The 16,746-nt window shown below is 37.8% G+C and overlaps 2 long non-coding RNA genes across 2 annotated transcripts; both read right to left on the reverse strand.

Annotated features, from left to right (window-relative positions):
- Positions 1 to 1,039: 1,039 nt before the first annotated feature.
- LOC125193781 (uncharacterized) lies at positions 1,040 to 3,256 on the reverse strand. The gene is made up of 4 exons (XR_007171628.2): positions 3,075 to 3,256; positions 2,920 to 2,991; positions 1,700 to 1,763; positions 1,040 to 1,245 (listed from the first exon to the last, which is right to left on the reverse strand). It is a non-coding gene; the product is annotated as an uncharacterized LOC125193781 (long non-coding RNA).
- Positions 3,257 to 9,708: 6,452 nt separating this feature from the next.
- Positions 9,709 to 11,835, reverse strand: LOC125193780 (uncharacterized). The gene is made up of 4 exons (XR_007171627.2): positions 11,654 to 11,835; positions 11,498 to 11,569; positions 10,306 to 10,369; positions 9,709 to 9,851 (listed from the first exon to the last, which is right to left on the reverse strand). It is a non-coding gene; the product is annotated as an uncharacterized LOC125193780 (long non-coding RNA).
- Between the last annotated feature and the right edge of the window lie 4,911 nt (positions 11,836 to 16,746).

Below are 16,746 nucleotides of genomic sequence, written 5' to 3' on the forward strand. Positions count from 1 at the left end.
TTTTGCCACGTGGCAGCTTATTATTCGTCCACGTGTACAAATGATTGGCTAGAAATGGTGGTATGTTGTTATTTTAAGGGGTGGTGGCACCCTAACATGCCCCTATATATATATATATAATATAGTCCTATTAACCACAAATCCACCCTTAAAGACCGAACTAGAGACCGAATCTTGACCACAGGATCTTGAATTTGATGGATAAGATTAGATAATAAAAGGTTAATTTTCGCACTTCATTATATACTCAATTTACTTCAATGCAGGGGTATTAATGTAATTTCATAATTAGAGTAAAAATTCAAAAAATTTACTCATGCCTCTCACGCGTTTTCGCCTGTGAGCATCTTCTTCTCTCCTCTCTCAAAACTTCTCTCCAAACCTAGTTCATCTTCATATCTTCATCTTCCATCGATCATCACCGGCAAAATACCACTAAAATCGACCACATTCATCTACGGTTCAGAACTTCTGTCTATCAGTTCAGCATTTAATCGGTAGATTAACCATCTAGATTGAATCCATACATGCAAAATGGTCAATACTCGGAAAACTTCTACCGAAAATTCTGGCCATATTTCTAGTCAAGGTAATACTTTAGCTTGAGGAATTAGGCGCCAAACTCAGCATAGCTACTTTATCTTGAACCATAAGGTCCTCCGCTGACTGAAGTTCAGTCAGCAGCTCGGACAAAGTGTAATCCCGCTTGTTCATCTTGAAATTGAGCTTGAACTGCTGGAAGCTAGGGGAAAGACTCTGAAGGATTATAGTAATCTGGGCCTCGGGATCGATTGTCCCTCCCAAAACCTCAATCTAGTTGAGGTGGCTCATCATCTCGAGGACATGTTGCCTCATTGATGTGCCTTCATCATGTGTCACGCCCGCATTTTCTAAGGATAGAAAACACGGTTGATCGCGACTAGGGGAGGATTAAAGGAGCGGGGAAGAAAGGGGGAAACACACACCTTTGACCAAAATATTTTAATAATTGAAATAACTTAGAAAACAACATAGTATCATTTCAACGAAGTACCAACTCTAAAGAAATAAAGACTAGAAAGTAAACAATTTTAAAAGAGTTTGACTCTCAATGCTAAAAGAATTTTGAGGAAAGGACACATTGCAGAAGCGTTCAAGACACGGAAAATGTCAAGTATGAAGACACGACATATCCAACGATACTAAGCCAAACATAAATAATCCATGAATTCTGCTCAACATCCTCCACGCCCGTCGTCGCTCAATCTGCACATTAAGAAAACAAATATGCAAGGTTGAGTACTTGATGCACTCAGTGGACACATGCCAAATCAGTTTGTCAAGCCATAACGAGTGATCCTGGGGGTTTTAATTGAAAAGAACCCAAGTCACTAAAATATATTTCACAAGTTCGGTTGCAACCGTTTTCCATCCACATTCACCATCACCATATCTGAACATACATGACAAGGAACGTGGCCACGAACCAAGTCACTAGACCGGCCAACTCCAAAGAGATAGCGCACGATCTACTGGGTGTACACTAGTCCGAGCAGGGTTTGCGGCCCTACTGGGACCCGAATTCGATTAAACATACATGGCATAGTCACTTCAGATAGGTTCATTCAAACACAAAACATGGCAGGACAAACAATTTTCACCTCCTTTCACATAAAAATTAGTATTTAGGACATAGTCCTTATTTAAAACGAAAGCCCACCTCAATCGCCTAACTCCTCAATCAACTTTCGATTCCAACCTCAAACGACGTGCACAAGATCACCCTTTTCGAAATAACATGATATGCAAAATTAGACTTTACAAAATAAATTAATTTAAAACAATGCATGCATCCTATGTGCTTGTGCTCAAAATCATTCTTCGCTCATTCGTAGAGAAAACATAATTATAAAGTCCTCGTATTTTTCAGATATAAATACATCACTTAAAAATTTCGCCCAGCAACATTTCCTATCTACGGCTCAAGCTTACAATTAACAAAAAAATAGTCCACTAAAGAATTAAATTAGTCTAACAACAATAGTAATAAATTAAATGAACGAATATATATATACATATATATATATATATATATATATATATATATATATATATATACTCCTGGCCCCATAACACACGTACACATATATACTCCCAACCAAGAGTCTCACATATAGATCTAAATTGGCCCCATTACTAATCTCTTTCCTCAATTTAATTCCAACTAGTCCATAACAAAATAATGACCCAACAAAAAGTATTAAAGTAGCCCAACACTTAAACTAAAGAAAAAGAAACAGTAGCCTAATATACTCCCAACCAACATTACACGTATCTACTCTCCAAAATGCACCGCTATGTCTCTCCTCAAAACAAACTCTTCATCACAAACATGATAATCTAGTTACTTTTATCTCTCTATATCATCTCTCTTTCACGCCTTTCCTCTACAATTCACCCATCAGTACCCCAAGCTTATAGCCCTCTCCCTCTCTCTCACACAATACAGAAACAACACAAAACGACACCCATCTCACTCATTCCAAAAATTGGCGAGGCCTCACACCCCTCCGTCGATGACCAATCGACGCTGTCCGCCGCCACTCCAGGCAGTCAGCTCCTCCGTCGGCAGCGCTGTTTCTCACAACCGGTAAGTCCCTCTCTTCTTTTTTTCCAAGACTAAACTTTTACATTAATTTTTCTCACTTGTTCGATTCATATTATTGGGCTGGCAAGAAATTTTCAGAATTTGAAATTGAAGAGAAACAAGGGGCAGCTTCTAAAGCTTTAAAGATCGAAGCTTTCAAAGGGAGTATCATTCAACAAGTTGCAGCAAATTTTCAAAATAAATTATTTCAGATTCGGCCAGTGAACTAAAGTGAATGTATGAAAGTATGTCATGGAATTGAATGCAGAGACTTTCAAAAATTGTGGATATACCTTCTCAAAGAAGCAAAATTTGCAGATGCAGAAGGTATTGAAAATCTCACTTCTCTCGGTTTCTCCTGCACACTGTGATGTCGAGAATTTGGATTATGGAATCAATATTGTATGGATTTCGTATTCAATGGATTGAGGAGAAAAAAAATATATACCTTTTTCGTGGAAGAGAAGGAACTACGTTGGGATTCTCAGACTTTGGATGGAAGAATGTATGAGGAAGAAATGGCTGCGTTTGTAAAATAAGGAGGAGAAAAGGTTTGATTTTCGGTTGGAGATTTTGAAGGAAAAAATGGAGATACGGGAGAAACCGTACGGTGATAGGATTGGAGAAAATATATTTGACCAAAATTTGACTGAATGACTAGAATGAATAATTAATATTTTGGGCTTCTTAAAATTGGTTCCAACTAAAAAGAAATAAAGAGGCTAAAACAAGATATAAAAGTAATAGGCCCAAATATTTAATTTAGAACATTGATTAAATTGTTGTGTCTTTATTTTAGTACTTTGGTATTATTTCAAGTACTCGTAACTTTTCCCATCGATGACTCTCACGACAATCTCATCGACTATTTTCACCACACAATTAATCAATGACCAAAACAAGCATCCACTATTTCTATTCGCAATTAATCAAAACAAAGACAGTATTTTAATCAAGGTCTATCACTCGCTCTTTCTCAAAACAAAACTCATCGTGAAAAGGTACTAAAAAGACGGGTGTTACAATCTACCCACCTTCACAAAAATTTCGTCCCGAAATTTGTTTAGATTATTCGAACCGTTCCGGGTACTTCTCCTTCATCTTGTCTTCTAGCTCCCACATAGCTTCCTCAACACCATGATTTCTCCACCGAACCTTCACTGAAGCAATAGACGTATTTCTCAACTCTTGCACCTTCCGATCTAGAATAGCTTCAGGCTTCTCTTCATAACTCAAATTTGGATTCAAGATCATCATCTCCTCTTGATGAATTATGTGGCTAGGGTCGAACACATACTTCTTCAATTGTGACACATGGAAGATGTCGTGCACATTCCCAAAGCATGGTGGTAACGCCAATCTATACGCTACGGGACCTACTCTATCAAGAATCTCATACGGTCCAATAAATCGTGATCTCAACTTGTCCTTCACACCGAACCGAGTTATCCCTTTAGACGGAGATACTTTTAGAAAGACTTTATCACCAGTTTCGAACTGTAGATCGGTTCTTCGAACATCAGCATACGATTTCTGTCGATCCTGAGCTTCATTGATCCTCTCACGGATTTGTCGGACAATCTCTATCATTTCTTCCACAGAATCGAGTCCAAGGACTTTTCTCTCACCCACTTGCAAAATGGATATCTACATTTCTTCCCATACAATGCCTCATACGGGGCCATGTTAATAGTCGCCTGATAACTATTGTTGTAAGCGAACTCTATTAGTGGCAATACTTCCTCCCAACCTACCCCTCGATCTAGCACTACGGCTCTTAACATGTCCTCCAAAGTCTGTATCGTCCTCTCTGTTTGTCCATCAGTCTGTGGGTGGAATGCAGTACTGAAATTCAACTTAGTGCCTAACTCTCGCTACAGGCTCATCCAAAATCTAGATGTAAACTTCGAATCACGATCGCATGTGATGGTTACTGGCACTCCATGTAAACGTATGATCTCTCGCACATACATCTTAGACAACTTATTAGCTCCATAGGTATCACGAATCGACACAAAGTGGGAAGATTTGGTGAGACGATCAATAATCACCCAAATAACCGTGTTCCCTCGTTGAGATCTCGGAAATCCTGTCATGAAGTCCATTGCGATGTGCTCCCATTTCCATTCCGGAATCTCAAGTGGTTGCAGTCTTCCATAGGGTTGTTGATGTAGGGCTTTCACTTGTTGACATGCTAGACACCTCTCCACAAATGCCGCAACATGCTTTTCATGCCATTCCACAAAAACTGTCTCTTCAAATCTTGATACATCTTGGTACTCCCCGGATGTGCAGTATACGGTGTTTCATGCGCTTCCCTCATGATTTCATTTCTAAGTCTTTTGTCTTTAGGCACACACAACCTTCCCTTGTAGGTGAGGGCATTATCCGCCTCCTCGTGAAAATTTTCTTGCTCTCCTGCCCGCACTCCCGAACGGATTTTCTCTAGTAAAGTATCGCGTCTTTGAGCCTCGACGATTCTAGCTCTTAGGTCAGGTTCCATCACCAAGGTGGCGATCCTTCCTTGGCACCCTCACGACTTCCAATCGCATCCTGCCAAACTCTCATATCAAGTGCTCTTCATTTGTGATAAAAGTGGCTAATTGAGGTTGAGACTTTCTACTTAGAGCATCAGCCACTACGTTCGCCTTTCCTGGGTGGTAGTTTATGCTACAATCGTAATCCTTCACTAACTTGAGCCATCTACGTTGGCGCATGTTCAAATCCTTCTGTTCGAAAAAGTACTTGAGGCTTTTGAGATCCGTGTATATCTCACTGCGAACTCCATAAAGATGATGTCTCCAAATCTTCAAGGCATGTACTACTGCTGCCAACTCCAAGTCATGCGTCGGGTAGTTCAACTCATGTGGCCTCAACTGCCTTGATGCGTACGCAATCACTTTCCCATTCTGCATAAGTACACATCCCAGTCCAACCTTCGATGCATCAGTATATACTACATAGTTAGTGTCCGGCTCTGGCACAGCGAGAGTCGGTGCGGTGGTCAACTTCTTCTTCAACAACTGGAAACTCGCCTCACATTCCGGTGTCCAATTCACTTTGACTCCCTTCTTCAGTTGTTGAGTCATTGGCCTTGCTATCTTTGAAAATCCCTCGATGAATCTCCGATAATATCCCGCCAGTCGTAAGAAACTCCAAATCTCATTTGGTGTAGTCAGTGACTTCCATTGTTGTACCGCTTCCACCTTTGCAGGATCCACTCGAACTCCATTCGCAGTCACTATGTGTCCATGAAAATTTATTTTCGTAAGCCATAACTCACACTCACTAATCTAAGCATAGAACTTCTCGGCCCTTAACGTCTCCAAAGTGTTTCTCAAGCATTCTTCATGTTCCTCCTCGTTCTTTGAGTAGATAAGTACATCGTCTATGAAAACTAGAACGAACTTGTCCAAGTATAGCTAGGACACACAATTCATAAGAGGTCCATAAACACAGCAGGGGCATTTGTCAGTCCAAAAGGCATCACTATAAAGTCAAAATGGTCATATCTAGTTCGAAAAGCCGTCTTGGGTACAACTTCTTGTCGAACCCTCAATTGAGGGTATACAGATATAAAATCTATTTTCGTAAAGACACTAGCTCCTCGAAGCTAATTAAATAAATCATCTATTGTCGGTAGCGGAAACGTATTATAAAGTGTCATCTCGTTCAGGTCTCGATAATTTAAGCACATTTTCAGCGTTCCGTCATTATTCTTAAGAAATATTATTGGTGCACCCCAAAGTGGCACACTGAATTTGATGAAACCCAGGTCTTACGATTCTTGCAGTTGCATCTTGAGTTCTTCCAACTCCTTAGTCATCATTTTGTATGTTGTCTGAGATATTTAGGGTTGATCATTGCTCCTAGTCAATTGTAAACTACCATTGTCGATTTGTCACGAAAGGTAATCCAACATGAGTTTCCAACATATCATTAAATATTTCTTCCAACATTCCTTCCATTTTCTTCGTATGCGAAAATTCCTATAATAATGTTACTAACTCTCTACTTGGGTTGAGGAGGTGCTGGGGCTACCACGCGTTCTTTCTTTCGATTTCTTTTCCTACTCTACATATCTCGTCTCGAACGTTTCTCTCTTAGTTGATGGTATTTACCTTGTTAGCATCCTCGTATTTTTGCCACGATTGTCGTTTTGTAGCAGTGATATTTAAATACTCCATTCCTCGTGGTTCACTTAGTTTTATTCATCATTCTCGTATCGATCGATCAACTAGTTTCATATAGATCACTACACGGTACAAGACGATTAGGCCTATGTGCCTAAAATTTTCCTTAACATTATTTTCTCCAATATCATTATCTATGCACATAACACGACATTCCATTTATTAGCAGCTCATTACAAGCGGTTCGTAATTGCAATCTATTCCACGTCTCATTCTATTGGTCATGTCTACACTTCTGGTTGGTGTATCATTTCAGCGTATGTCTGTTTATAAAAACTTATTTCCCACGTGTATCTTCAAGCTTTTGCCTTTCCTTGCGTTGCATCAAGAACTCAGAATATGTATCAAGAACTCAAAATTTAATCAAACAGTCTTAGCTTGGATATGGACCGATTTCAAATTATCACAACATTGTTAAAAGAAAGTGTCTTTAAATTAGAAGAGTTCCAGAATCACTCAACGAAACAAGAATTACAATTTCAACTCGACTTTTGTTTTGAATCTCAACGCTAACTTGTAATAATTGGTTTGGATCATCTCAATAGAGTTTGAGAATTTACTTCCAACAAGAGCTTGAAAGAACACATGATAGGTTATGAATATAGGATGGAATCGAATTAAATCTCAATTCCCATAGTATACTACCCAACATGATAGTCAGTTGTCCGACCAAATTTGAAAGGTCTAGACATCAACGGATTATGATTCAAACATGTCACGACAAAAAAGTGATCAGTTGCATGAGAATTTATAAACATGTGCAGTTGTCACGAAGAAACACTAATCATAGTTCAACGGAAATCATTGTATAGAATAATGATATCACATCAATGGGTACATAAGTTTGTGAAAGACAACCATAGTCATAGGGACTTTTGAGAAAATCAAGTGGATTAAATCTGTTAAGGGAAAGTACAAAATGTAAGCCTTAACTTCGTTTTACAGAAAGAAAAGTTCTAATATGGAAACGATACATGTAGTGGACTGGATCAAAAAGAATTTCACTTCTTATAGAAAGAACATGCCACATACATGGTTACAAAATGCAAAGCTGAATAAAAATTCGAAGAAGAATATTCCATAGAAAACATGTCTTAGAGAAGTGATTATATTGAAGGGCATAACTGCTAGAAATTTTAGGAATGAAGTTCAATGGTGAGTGAAGGCTCACAAAGTCAAAATAATGTTCTTATGAATGAAGAGTCAAAGAAGAGTACAACCAATCAAGGTGTCCGAAGCTATAAGGGCAAATCCCAATTTCCAAGAACTGAAAGTGAGTCATGACTTGATATTGGAAAAAGAAATAACGAATTACTTGCAAGGTGTGAGTCAACCAAGGTCGTAAATAGACAAAGTCTCGCATTAGGCTCTGAAAAAGAATTTCTTAAAATCCAAGTAAGAACTGTTGATTAAAATTGTCCATTGTAGCAAATAAAATGTACTTTCTCGTTCGCCTTTCACGAGCTCAAACATGGTAAGATCGCTCTAGGAAACTCTAGGTTCCACGGCGAGATTTCCTCGAATTATTACAATCAATAACCGTAGTCGATGGCCATATCTTCATAGTGTCCTCGCACATTATAACAATCACTATCATAAAATATTGCAATTATCCCCGCGCTCTCAACATGCTATAACAGTCGTTTACGTCTTATCGCCACTTTTGACATAAAATTGACTTTAACTTGTTAGATCGCAGGTATGATCTATCGTCGTTGTAAGGGTACATAATGCATCTCTTCTCGTCTCGAATCATTTCTCGTTTGAAACTTCCTTTAATTTTGCACCTCTTTTCTTTGATTTTTATTTTTTATTTTTTATTTTATACTACATCTTTTCGTATCCTCCTTGTTCTTATCGTTCAAGAAAAAACGATGGCGAAATTGCAACCACTCATCTAGGATCGAGTTCGAACCTCATATTTTCATTTGTTCATCACTCAGGAAAGTGATATTGCAATCATCAACTTACAACTAAGTTCGATATCGTTCAATCTAACAGACATCTTGGGCATTCTATGTTTGCATACAAAGTCCATAGCATCATACTTCCTTCTATCAACACTTTAATAAAATACCTCACACTTCAACGTTCATAAACCATCACGTAAATCATCATTCACATACCAAATAATTAAACATGCATAAACGTATATCGCTATACATAACCACGTCACACTTCTCATTTACTTCAACATCTCAATTTCCAAAAAGGGAAGAACTAACATGCTTTCTTTAAAAAAATTTCAAACCTCCACAATAATTTATTTTTTTCTCCATAACATAAATATTTTCGTCAATTAAATTCCAACATGAATAACTAGTCAATACCATTACAAAACATTTATCTCAAAATCCTTTCCAAGATTTTTTTCTACACGTCAAACAACATGCAAAGCTTTCAAAAATCATAACCCGTTCTTTTCACATCATACAAAAATATATATATTTTTTCTATATAACTCTTCCTCCGCTTCCTCTTTCAAAATCTTGTTACCTCTTTTAAGGTTGAGCGCGACGGTCGGATGTTGAGCCATTGAAACTTTAAACTTTATTCATTTGTTTATTTATTTATTTTGATCTAGGGATACGAATCTAGATCAAGACGGAAAGAAGACTCTTGGGTCCAGAGCGGAAAGAAAAATTGCTCTGATACCACTTTGTCACGCCCGCATTTTCTAAGGATAGAAAACACGGTTGATCGCGACTAGGGGAGGATTAAAGGAGCGGGGAAGAAAGGGGGAAACACACACCTTTGACCAAAATATTTTAATAATTGAAATAACTTAGAAAACAACATAGTATCATTTCAACGAAGTACCAACTCTAAAGAAATAAAGACTAGAAAGTAAACAATTTTAAAAGAGTTTGACTCTCAATGCTAAAAGAATTTTGAGGAAAGGACACATTGCGGAAGCGTTCAAGACACGGAAAATGTCAAGTATGAAGACACGACATATCCAACGATACTAAGCCAAACATAAATAATCCATGAATTCTGCTCAACATCCTCCACGCCCGTCGTCGCTCAATCTGCACATTAAGAAAACAAATATGCAGGGCTGAGTACTTGATGCACTCAGTGGACACATGCCAAATCAGTTTGTCAAGCCATAACGAGTGATCCTAGGGGTTTTAATTGAAAAGAACCCAAGTCACTAAAATATATTTCACAAGTTCGGTTGCAACCGTTTTCCATCCACATTCACCATCACCATATCTGAACATACATGACAAGGAACGTGGCCACGAACCAAGTCACTAGACCGGCCAACTCCAAAGAGATAGCGCACGATCTACTGGGTGTACACTAGTCCGAGCAGGGTTTGCGGCCCTAATGGGACCCGAATTCGATTAAACATACATGGCATAGCCACTTCAGATAGGTTCATTCAAACACAAAACATGGCAGGACAAACAATTTTCACCTCCTTTCACATAAAAATTAGTATTTAGGACATAGTCCTTATTTAAAACGAAAGCCCACCTCAATCGCTTAACTCCTCAATCAACTTTCGATTCCAACCTCAAACGACGTGCACAAGATCACCCTTTTCGAAATAACATGATATGCAAAATTAGACTTTACAAAATAGATTAATTTAAAACAATGCATGCATCCTATGTGCTTGTGCTCAAAATCATTCTTCGCTCATTCGTAGAGAAAACATAATTATAAAGTCCTCGTATTTTTCAGATATAAATACATCACTTAAAAATTTTGCCCAGCAACATTTCCTATCTACGGCTCAAGCTTACAATTAACAAAAAAATAGTCCACTAAAGAATTAAATTAGTCTAACAACAATAGTAATAAATTAAATGAACGAATATATATATATATATATATATATATACTCCTGACCCCATAACACACGTACACATATATACTCCCAACCAAGAGTCTCACATATAGATCTAAATTGGCCCCATTACTAATCTCTTTCCTCAATTTAATTCCAACTAGTCCATAACAAAATAATGACCCAACAAAAAGTATTAAAGTAGCCCAACACTTAAACTAAAGAAAAAGAAACAGTAGCCTAATATACTCCCAACCAACATTACACGTATCTACTCTCCAAAATGCACCGCTATGTCTCTCCTCAAAACAAACTCTTCATCACAAACATGATAATCTAGTTACTTTTATCTCTCTATATCATCTCTCTTTCACGCCTTTCCTCTACAATTCACCCATCAGTACCCCAAGCTTATAGCCCTCTCCCTCTCTCTCACACAATACAGAAACAACACAAAACGACACCCATCTCACTCATTCCAAAAATTGGCGAGGCCTCACACCCCTCCGTCGATGACCAATCGACGCTGTCCGCCGCCACTCCAGGCAGTCAGCTCCTCCGTCGGCAGCGCTGTTTCTCACAACCGGTAAGTCCCTCTCTTCTTTTTTTCCAAGACTAAACTTTTACATTAATTTTTCTCACTTGTTCGATTCAAATTATTGGGCAGGCAAGAAATTTTCAGAATTTGAAATTGAAGAGAAACAAGGGGGAGCTTCTAAAGCTTTAAAGATCGAAGCTTTCAAAGGGAGTATCATTCAACAAGTTGCAGCAAATTTTCAAAATAAATTATTTCAGATTCGGCCAGTGAACTAAAGTGAATGTATGAAAGTATGTCATGGAATTGAATGCAGAGACTTTCAAAAATTGTGGATATACCTTCCCGAAGAAGCAAAATTTGCAGATGCAGAAGGTATTGAAAATCTCACTTCTCTCGGTTTCTCCTGTACACTGTGATGTCGAGAATTTGGATTATGGAATCATTATTGTATGGATTTCGTATTCAATGGATTGTGGAGAAAAAAAAATATATACCTTTTTCGTGGAAGAGAAGGAACTACGTTGGGATTCTCAGACTTTGGATGGAAGAATGTATGAGGAAGAAATGGCTGCGTTTGTAAAATAAGGAGGAGAAAAGGTTTGATTTTCGGTTGGAGATTTTGAAGGAAAAAATGGAGATACGGGAGAAACCGTACGGTGATAGGATTGGAGAAAATATATTTGACCAAAATTTGACTGAATGACTAGAATGAATAATTAATATTTTGGGCTTCTTAAAATTGGTTCCAACTAAAAAGAAATAAAGAGGCTAAAACAAGATATAAAAGTAATAGGCCCAAATATTTAATTTAGAACATTGATTAAATTGTTGTGTCTTTATTTTAGTACTTTGGTATTATTTCAAGTACTCGTAACTTTTCCCATCGATGACTCTCACGACAATCTCATCGACTATTTTCACCACACAATTAATCAATGACCAAAACAAGCATCCACTATTTCTATTCGCAATTAATCAAAACAAAGACAGTATTTTAATCAAGGTCTATCACTCGCTCTTTCTCAAAACAAAACTCATCGTGAAAAGGTACTAAAAAGACGGGTGTTACATCATGATACTCCAAAAGACTTGAGACTTAGCCGTTCGATTCTGAGTACCAAAAAGATTTGCAAGATTTTGCATAATCCGGCAGTCGCCATGGCTGAATGCTGATGCTTGAGTACTGAAGACATAGATGCCAACATGTAGCACTTAGCCATCTCATTCGCCTTATGCCACCGTTTATGCGCATTCTGAACTCCCACCGAGGCATTAGCTACGGGAACTGGAGGCTGTGGAGTAGTGAGCACAAACTTGTACTCTTCTGCTGTGAGAATGATATCCAAATTTTGTTTCCATTCTATGTAATTTTGGCCGTCGAGTTTGTTTTCTTTGAGTATTGTAGAAAGAGGATTAAAAGACATCTTGACGGATTTTATTGCACTGCAAACAGAAGAATTTACTATTTGTCATAAACTTATGTAAGGAAATTGAGTAGATTAACCATAAAACTTTTCAAAATCTTACAACAGCAAAATTAATAAATTATACCCTCCAAAAGAGGTTAATACGCATTAAAATTTTGACAATTTTACTGTTACAACACCGACGAATAGTCCAGAGACCACAAGACATGGCATGGCCGCCTAATGTTGCCTAAACACGACCATCAGATTTAGCATTACAGAATTTTATTTCTACAACACACTCCCATGACAATGTTTATGTGCTGATAACAAATTCAAGCTATCTCATAAATTCTTATTGAACCTGAAACTCGCAGTTCCTTAGGATTATTGTCCCCACAAGGTGGGTGGCGATAATAGTGGGAACCACTTTCTAGTTCATTCTATTTATTGTGTGAGAAGTCCTCCCTTATGAACTTACTGTTTCGTAGGATTATTGTCCCCACAAAGTGGGTGGCGATAATATTAGAAACCTAGCTTCACAAAATTTGGCAGTCCAACCGATGGAGACCATATATAAACTTTAAGTTCATAATTATCGCTTAGATATTTGGGTTATGGTTTTTCATTAATTATCCTTTAGCCTTAAGGCAGATTAAGACTAATTTAAATTGACTGGATAATTAAATCTTTTATTATCTTTAGTATCTTAGTTTAGGAATTAATTAATCTAGAATTTAATTCTTATTCATGTCATATTATAAGATATATCTAAAATAAAGTACATTATTCAAATCTTATATTAGACATGAAAAATTAAATTCATATAATATCCATATTCAAAATTAGGAAGAAAATAATTATATTATTTAATGTAATCTTACATATCTATCCTATTAAGGATTCTAGATATATATAATAATCAGGAAACTATTAAATTATTCTTATCTATATCATCTAGGATATAAAATATTTCAGAGATATAGAAAATAATCAAAATATTCCTAAAATCCAGGGAAATCTTCCCAAAATATTTTATTTCATTAAATAAATTATTTTTAATGATATATTTTAATTTAGGAATTAAATAATCATTAAAATATTCTTTCATCGATTTCCTATCGTTTGAGGTTTGCACGAACGATGAATGACGAAAATACGTCGGCGATACGCTCGTTGGAACGGCGAGTTCGCCGACCAGCGTCGCCGGCAGCCCGCGCCTGAAGGCACGCGCTGCTTCCTTTTCCCTTTCTCCCGGCGAGATAACGCCGAGACTCTTCTGTTAGAGTTTGTATACTAGAAATCACGTTTCGAGTGATTGAATACTGTAAAACTGTTATTTTATTTTCCAAGGAATAAAACAGATTATTTTTGTCATAATGTTGTTATGTTTTACATTTAATGGATGTTTATTGCATGTTTAAATGTATAAGTTAACTTAACAATGTCTAAGTCTTTGTTTTAGTAGACCGGTTGTGGGCGGCATCCACTTTAAGGTAACACGGTCAGTCCTAAACAAAGAAAAAGAAGAATTTCACAACTTAGATGGAATTAGACTATCCATCGAGAAAGGTTGCAATATCAGTCCGCATATTTGTAAGCCTTACTGAAATAAGATGACATTGGTGTGGTATAGCACTGAACGGATCTAACAGCAAGACTTGTCCTTAGGCTATCTACTGAAAGGCGAGGTCTTGATAAATATTTGTTTCTTAATAAATTTAGGTTAGCATTGAGCATACGGTATTGATTATGCATTACTTCGACTTATCAAATGGTGCAGGTTTTTCGTAACCCAATAAACCTGATATATTGGGTAGTGGTGATTAATATCTAGCGGTGCTAGGATTGCTATTATTGAATCGTGCGCGAGGAGAGTCTCGTTTGATAATGTCCTCAAGAGGAGCGCGAAACAAGGTTTTATTATTCGGAACCTAGCAAGTTGGAGTTTGATTACTCTATGAATAATAAACAAGCGTTTCATGCTAAGTCCACTCTTGGAATTAATAAGAAATTAATTAATTAAGTTCATAACAGACATTAATTAATTAATGGACATTTTTATCTTAAGCGCGGGAAATGAAAGTTACAACGGAAACCCGGATTACTTATAATTTCGGATTTGGATGGGGAGAGTTCAATATTACTTCTGTAGTGGCTTCTCGTAATATTCCAATTAAGCTTATATTAAATTGTGGGTTCAATTTAATTAGTAATAAGCAAATTGGATGAGGCCATATCCAAAATCTTCCATAGATCCCTGTCTGGGCCCAAAAGGAACTTAATATAAATAGGAGAATAAAGGAGACAGAAAATAGAATTTTATATACTACAATTTTCGTCCCCCTCTACTCTGAGGAGTTCGAAATTTTCCTCTATTAGGAATAGGATTTGTTTTGCCTTCTTTATTTAATTCCTAGTATTCTGGTGAGATCAGCCCACACTGATATCGGAGTACTGTTCGGGAACCAGAGAGAAGATCTGTGGTCTAGTATTCAAAGCGTCACATGGAGAAGCTGCTAGCCATCTTCAATTCTTTGGAGAATTAATTAGGTATTATTTCTGCTCCGTAGAAAAGCATGTTCTAGGTTTCAATATTCTTAAAGCATGATTAATTCAAGTTTTGAGCACGATACATGTGAGAATTACGCGAATAGATTTTGTCTAAATAATCTGTTAAATAGATTTGATTATTATGTGATTAATTTGTGCGATTAATAATTGTTAAATTATGTTAATCTGTCGCACCGCTTCCGCTGCCAGTTCCTTCATCTCCCTCCGTGACGTCAAACCAGAACGCGGCTACTGCCGCGTTTCTCCGGCAAACTCCCACTGCCCTGACGAGCTCGCGCGTTCCAACAGCTGCCGCTCCCGGCAAGGCTGCTCTCGGTCGCGCGTCGCTAGGGCTGGGCGACTAGGGTTTCTAGGGTTAGGGTTTCTGGTGGCTGGACAACCCGCCGCTACAGCGGTCTTCGTTTCCTTCCAACCGGCGTCGTCCGCCGTGTTTGGTGAAGAAGGTCGACGCCGCGGTCTTGGCCGGCGGCATGGACGAGTCCATTCTCGTATTCATGTCGCCGCAAGATCGCTCCGACCCTCCCACCGATCAGGCGCGAATCGCGAGGGCTTCCGCCTAGGGTTCGTGGTTTTGGCCGGCGGCGCACACGAGCCCACGCTCATCGGCGCATCGCCCCATCACCGTCGACTTTCGGCTCCCACTACTTCGACTACCCTAATCTCGATCACGCGTAGCGCGATCCGTCTCGGCGCTAGCGCCGACGGATCGCACATCTCGTATGATCAAACAATTCAAGTTCTTTGATTCGAATGTTCTAAAGTTCATCATGCATAAAAAAATAAACAATAAAACAAGAACATGCTTCGAAATCAAATAACACATGCATACATGAATTTCGCGAAATTTAAATCCAAAAATCAAAGCCAAAGACTGGCTCTGATACCAATTGATGGAACTGGCCGCGGAAGTGTGCATGGAACATAAATCACATAATAAGCGGATCTATTTAGCAGATTATTTAGACAAATTCTATTCGTGTAATTCTTACTTGTATCATGCTCATAACTTGAATTAATCATGCTTTAAGTGTAATTGAAACCTAAAACATGCTTTTCTACGGAGCAGAAATAATACCTTATTAATTCTCCAAAGAATTGATGATGGCTAGCGACTTCTCCACGTGATGCTTTGAATACTAGACCACAGATCTTCTCTCTGGTTCCCGAACTGTACTCCAATATCAGTGTGGGCTGATCTCACCGGAATACTAGGACTTAAATAAAAGAGACAGAAAAACTATTCCACGGAGGAGAAGAAAATTCGTCCAGCTCAATATGAGGAGGACAAAATTTTCGAAAATTTTAATAATAAAATTGTGATGATTTTGTCTTCTTTATTCTCCTATTTATATTAAACTCCTTTTGGGTCCAGACAGGGATCAATAGAAGGTTTTGGATATGGATTCATCCAATTTACTTTTTACTAATTAAATTGAACCCACAATTTAATATAAGCTTAATTGGAATATTACGAGCAGTCACTGCAGAAGTTATATTGAACTCTCCTCATCCAAATCCGAAATTATAAGTAATCCGGGTTTCCGTTTTATCTTTCATTTCCCGTGCTTAAGATTAAAATATCCATTAATTAATTAATGTCTGCTATG

This window comes from Salvia hispanica, chromosome 4, assembly GCF_029641045.1.
Source record: "Salvia hispanica isolate PSC_SH4W2 chromosome 4, Shi_PSC_v1, whole genome shotgun sequence".
Lineage (NCBI taxonomy): Eukaryota > Viridiplantae > Streptophyta > Magnoliopsida > Lamiales > Lamiaceae > Salvia > Salvia hispanica.